The sequence below is a fragment of the Mus caroli genome, unplaced genomic scaffold, assembly GCF_978045245.1.
Source record: "Mus caroli unplaced genomic scaffold, Mus_caroli_1 scaffold_15, whole genome shotgun sequence".
Lineage (NCBI taxonomy): Eukaryota > Metazoa > Chordata > Mammalia > Rodentia > Muridae > Mus > Mus caroli.
In genome coordinates this window covers 6,219,448-6,225,239 of record NW_028227270.1, presented here as the reverse complement: position 1 = coordinate 6,225,239, position 5,792 = coordinate 6,219,448, and the positions used below count along the sequence as shown (strand labels likewise).

The 5,792-nt window shown below is 43.0% G+C and overlaps 1 pseudogene; it reads right to left on the bottom strand.

Annotated features, from left to right (window-relative positions):
• Nucleotides 1-1,066: 1,066 nt before the first annotated feature.
• LOC110307752 (microfibrillar-associated protein 1A pseudogene) lies at nt 1,067-1,938 on the bottom strand (annotated as a pseudogene).
• Between the last annotated feature and the right edge of the window lie 3,854 nt (nt 1,939-5,792).

The following is a 5,792-nucleotide window of genomic DNA, read 5'->3' as shown; positions in this document are numbered from 1 at the left end:
AAATGCCTATTAGAAGTTCACTTATCAGTGACTTTTCAATCTGAATTCCTGTTATTTTAAACAAGTTCCTACAAGCAGTGCATCTTTTTTTTTTTTTTTCTTTCACAGCAGGCTTTCTGGCTGTTTATTGAGGAGAGACCCTGGCCTTTGCTTCTGTTTCTTTTCATGCTAGGAGATAAGGTGACATGAGGGATGTCACTGTCCCTAATGACTCTGGTGCTGGCTTTGGACTCTGCAGTACTGGGTTTGCTCTTATTTCCTCTTGTGTTGCACACAAGCCCTTTGAAAAGCATAACTTCCTGAGCCTGCCTTTTCTGCTTTCTCTTCCTTTTGTTTTTCATCTCTTTTTAATCTTTCGCGGTTTTAATATTAGTGATAGGACTAGGCAGTGGTGAGTCCCAATGAGAAACACACCATGTGACAGGTCTCATGTAGTTTAATGGGGACAGAGATACAGAGGTAGCCTCTGGGAGAGAGAAGGAAGAAGTGAGAATGGGGAAAGGAGACTGTGACTTTTTTTTTAACAGATCAAAAAGTATATTTACTTAGAAGAGTAATTTCAACACCCCAAATGCAAAAACAGGTCAGACTGAGCTTGGATTTCCTCAGAGCTCTAAGGAAGAAGTAAATGCTCCATCCATTCACATGACCAGGTAGGTCTCTGATCAAGGCTGGAAAAACAAACTCAGAATAGTCCCAAGTCGATATGGGAAGCTATGGTAGAGAAACCTGATTTCTCAGAAACAGTTTTAAGTGGGAAGTCTTTAATCCTACCTGTTTAGTGCTTTTCTGTGAGTTTCTCAGAATGAGTCCAAACCTCTTACAAAGTGCCTTAAAACACAAGTTATGGCCGCAAGTCTGGAAAGTTCTATACAAGAATTACGTTAACGATAGTTAAAGAAAATTGAGAACCAGATCCCCCTGTATCCCACAGTTGGAATAAGTAGTTGAAGTCTAGGTGGTTTTCTTCTTCTTGGCAGAGGGTCATTCAACTACATCTGGGACCCCTGCTGCCTTTTGTTTCACGAATTTTGTGTTCTGCCTACTCTCTTGGCCCCATGCAGAGTCAAAGGAAGTGGTATCTTGATCTACAAGGTGGGTGTGCACCGAAATTCTTGACCTGCATTGCGTTTGGAAGAATGGTTTTGTTGAAATGGTCCTCAAGAGTAGGCACACTAAAATCTCTCTTGTAGACTTCTTCATCTTCGTTCATGAAGAAGGTACCTCGGTGATAATACTTAATAATATTTTCATCATCGGTATTGAGTGCATCCAGGGCCGCAAGGGACCGCTCGTTCTCCTCTAGCTCTTTCTTGGTTTCTTCTACAATTTTGGGTGTGTACTTGCGCAGCTCCTCAGCCATACGCGTTGCTTCCTGTTCAAGCTCCTTCTGTTTCAGAGCTTCAGGTTCTCGTTCTTGAACTGTCACCCGATCCTTCTTTCAAATGAAGACAGGCTTATGTCAAGGCTCCATTTCACCTTCGCTGTCTGTGTACTCCTCAGACTCTAACGACTCAGACTCCTCCCGAGAGCGTCCCTCATCTTCCATCTCCATGCCTTTCATCTCTTCTTTATTTTCTCTCCTGTGCTCGCTGACACGTCATGTCATGGTACCGCTCTGATCTCTCCTACTACTTCAGGTTCCACCATTTTTCTCTGTCGAGCCAATCTCTCCTCCACATCTTCACTAATGTGGTTCTGTAAACGCCGAAGGCAGGGGTCACTGGATGCATCCTCCTCCTGTTCCTTGGGCCCAGCTTCTTGTTCCGTAGCTTTCTTAATGAGCTGAAATTCTTCATCCTCTTCATCTGAGGACTTCATAGGGCCATAATCTGGTCTTTTTCCGGACACATAACGCTTTACCTTCAGTTTTTCCATTGAGATCTCACCTTCTCCATTGCGAACTGGACCGGGACAGGTCCCAGCCGCTGACTTCATGAGTGTGCTTGGGACAGTCGTGGTGACAGCTGCTGTGGAGACTCCCCCAAATGGACTGAATCCCAACAATGAAGAGCAAGGAACAGAATACTGCTTCCCACCAAGCTTTGCCAGACACTGCTGCACGACTTACTGAGACCTTTGTTGGGTATTTCAGCTAATGTTATCCCTGTTGGGTCCTGGGAGCCTCTTGCTGGTTTGCAACCCCATAGGAAGAACAACAGTATCTATCAACCAGACCAGACCCTAGAGCTCCCAGGGACTAAACCACTGTGATGGTTTGTATATGCTTAGCCCAGGGAGTGACACTATTAGTAGGTGTAGCCTTGTTGGAGTAGTTGTATCACTGCAGGCATGGGCTTAAGACCCTCACCCTAGATGCCTAGAAGTCAGTCTTCTACGAGCAGCCTTCAGATGAAGATGTAGAACTCTCACCTCTGCCTGGACCATGCCTGCCTGGATACTGCCATGCTCTCACCTTGATGATAATGGACTGAACCTCCGAACCTGTAAGACAGCCCCAATTAAATGTTCCTGTAAGAATTGCCTTGGTCATGGTGTCTGTTCATGGCAGTAAAACCCTAACTAAGACAACCACCAACCAAAGAGTAAACACTGAGGGACCCATGGCTCCAGTTGCATATGTAGCAAAGGATGGCCTTATCTGGCATCAGTGGGAGGGAAGGCCCTTGATACTGAGAAGGCTTGATGTCCCAGTGTAGGGGAATGCTAGGGCAGTGAGGAGGGAGTGGGTCGGTAGGTAGGTGAGCACCCTCATAGAAGCAGGGGTGGAGTAGGATAGGAGGTTTTTTGGAGGGAAAACCAGGAAGGGTGATAACATTTGAAATATAAATAAATAAAACAACCAATAAAAATTTTAAAAAGAGAATAAATATTGCAGCTTATCTGGAGTCTGGCAGAAGTCTTCTTGAAATACCACATTCAATTGGAGTGGTGAAGAGGGTTCAGGGTTTTCTTAGCATAGGAAGCTGCTGTCCACAGTAGATCTTTTCCCCTGCCCCTCACAATTAAAGTGTCATGTTTAAGCAATACGTAAGAATTAGGAAATAGGTTCCAGAGAGTATTTTTTTTTTGAGACTGAAAAAGTTTTACTTCATCAAGTTAACTCACAAAAGTAAATTCTATTGGTTTCAATGATTTACATTTTTCTAATACCTAGGGTCTTGTCTAGTAGATTGCTCTAGAGACTCGTAGGCATTCATCATTCGGGATGTCATAGGATACCTAGAATGCAGAATAACTGCTAACCATGCTGTTTTATGATAAAATACAGAAGTCTCACAATGGAACAACTGTTCTCATAGTTTGACCAACCCAAAGTTTAAACTTGGCATGCATTTTAAAAGGCTTTTGCTTCTGTTTGAGCACAGTGCTTTCTTGTTTTAGCAATTATTTGGGATGTCTGACTCATTTATATTAAGTTTAGCCTTAACCTGTTTCGTTGCTACATCATTAAAGAAGCATTTGGAATTATGTAAGCCCTGATAAATTTTGAATCCTGTAATTTGAGGAGAAATACAACTGAGCTGTTCCTTAAACAGAAATGGGCTCTGTTTGCGTTCATAGGCAATTTACAAGATGCAGGAAATACTGTGCATTTATCTGCTTGCCTGGGTTTTGTCATAGGGCAGACTCAAGGTAAGTAACAGCTGTCAAAGATAAGCAGCATTAATACTAGAAGATTAGCACCCGGTGTGATAGATAGCACATGTGCGCATACTCACTGTTAGGCAAGTCCGTAAATTGTAAATTGGATACATTGTGTCACAGTACTCAGCAGCCTTTGGCCTTTGCATTGAGCTCAACATTGATCTTCCAGATTCAAAAAGGACAGTGGAAATCAGTGGACCTGGGTACTCATAAGCCAGTGTAAATGTGATGTGACTTCAAAAAGAAGAGGAGGTCTCCTCAATTTAATAACTTAACTGATGGCTTTTGGAGAACCTATGACATGCCAACCACTGTTTTAGCAACTGAGAACACAGACAAAAGTCTCTTCCATAAGAAATCCTTTTAATATAATATGTCGCTCCTACCAAATGGAAAACTGCTTCGTATCTTATTCTCATGAGCACATTTTTTTTTAATTTTTAATATTTTTATTACATATTTTCCTCAATTACATTTCCAATGCTATCCCAAAAGTCCCCCATAGCGCCCCCCACTTCCCTACCCACCCATTCCCATTCTTTTGGCCCTGGCATTCCCCTATATTGGGGCATATAAAGTTTGCAAGTCCAATGGGCCTCTCTTTCCATTGATGGCCGACTAGGTCATCTTTCGATATATATGCAGCTAGAGACAAGAGCTCCGGGGTTCTGGTTAGTACATCATGTTGTTCCAACAATAGGGTTGCAGATCCCTTTAATGAGCACATTTTCTTGAAAGTAGTGTATCATCACTAGAAGCAACAACGTACTGCATCCAGCTGACTTCATAGGGAAACCACAGTACAGACCCAGTGGACCTGCTCACCCGTGGGGCGCTTTGACAGCTGACATAGGACCAGTGCTCTGATGTTCTTGGTGCCCAGTAGCTATTGACTGCAGCAAAGGAGTTGAATGATCTGTGACTTTTCATCCCTGCTTTCTACTTATATTGATTTCCATAGTATTTCACCTGCCTTGAGCCTTGAAAGCTTCATACCAAGAACTGGGAATCCAGTCAAAGGGATGTCCTTAGTCAGTAAAGCTGAGTTTCCGTCACTAGATTTGTAGAATGATGAGATTAAGGTGAAATTCATAGGGTATTTTGAGAACAAAGCACTATTATGTGTGTGCACAAATAGATATTACTTGGTGTAATATATTTTACTATATGCATGTTAACTCTTAGTGTCACTGTTTATTGTATAGCTTTACTAAGCCTCTGTTTTGACGCCATTTCCCCAGTTTCTAGCAATTATTCCCTGTCTCAGTTAGGATTGCTATTGCTGCAGAGAGACACTTATGACCAAGGCAACTCTTACAAATGAAAGCATTTCATGGGGGCTGGCTTACAGATTAGAAGCTCGGTTCCTTATTGTCATGGCAGTAACTGTGGGGACACTCAGGCAGACTTGGTGCTGGAGAAGGAGCCAAGGATTCTACATCTGCATAGGAAGGCAGCAGGAAGTGAGAAAGAGAGACACTGGGTCTGGTCTGTGCATTTGAAATCTCAAAGCTCACCCCCAGAGACACCCCTTTCCTCCAACAAGGCCATAGCTCCTAATAGTGCCACTTCCTAGCAACCAAGGATTCAAATATACGAGCCTAAGGGGGCCATGCCTATTTAAGCCACCACACTCCTCTTATTTTTAAATGGATTGTGATTCAAATAGTGACTATTGAGATTATTAAATCTGGGGAGATGCTGGAGGTATGGTGATTTGTTACTACAGAGTATAGAGCTTGCACTTTGGAGTCTAGTGGCTTGGGTACCAATCTGGGCTTTATAACTTGAGGCTTTATGCACATCTGAATTCTGAATAATCAACCTATGGCAGCTTTTCTATGAAATAAAAAATATAAAGGATTTATTTTCACTGTAAAGTAATAACATGTGGATTGACTTCTTGGAGATTTGCCATCTCTATCCCTTTGAAATGTAGACCTAGTCTTGGGTAGTCTAGAGTTCTATGTGGCCAAAAGGGAACCTAACTGATCTCTGGTCTCAAGAAGACTCAACCCCCTCTTTCCTGTGGGACAAAGGGGCAGCTTGCAAGGGTAGTCACAAGGAAGGCCTCGGGGCTCACCCTCATCCTCAGCATCTCTGACTCAGCTCTGTCTTTTGGTTTTCCTCAGCTTTCTCACCTCGAGCTCTGCAGCTACCCTGCAGACAGATGACAGCCCTGC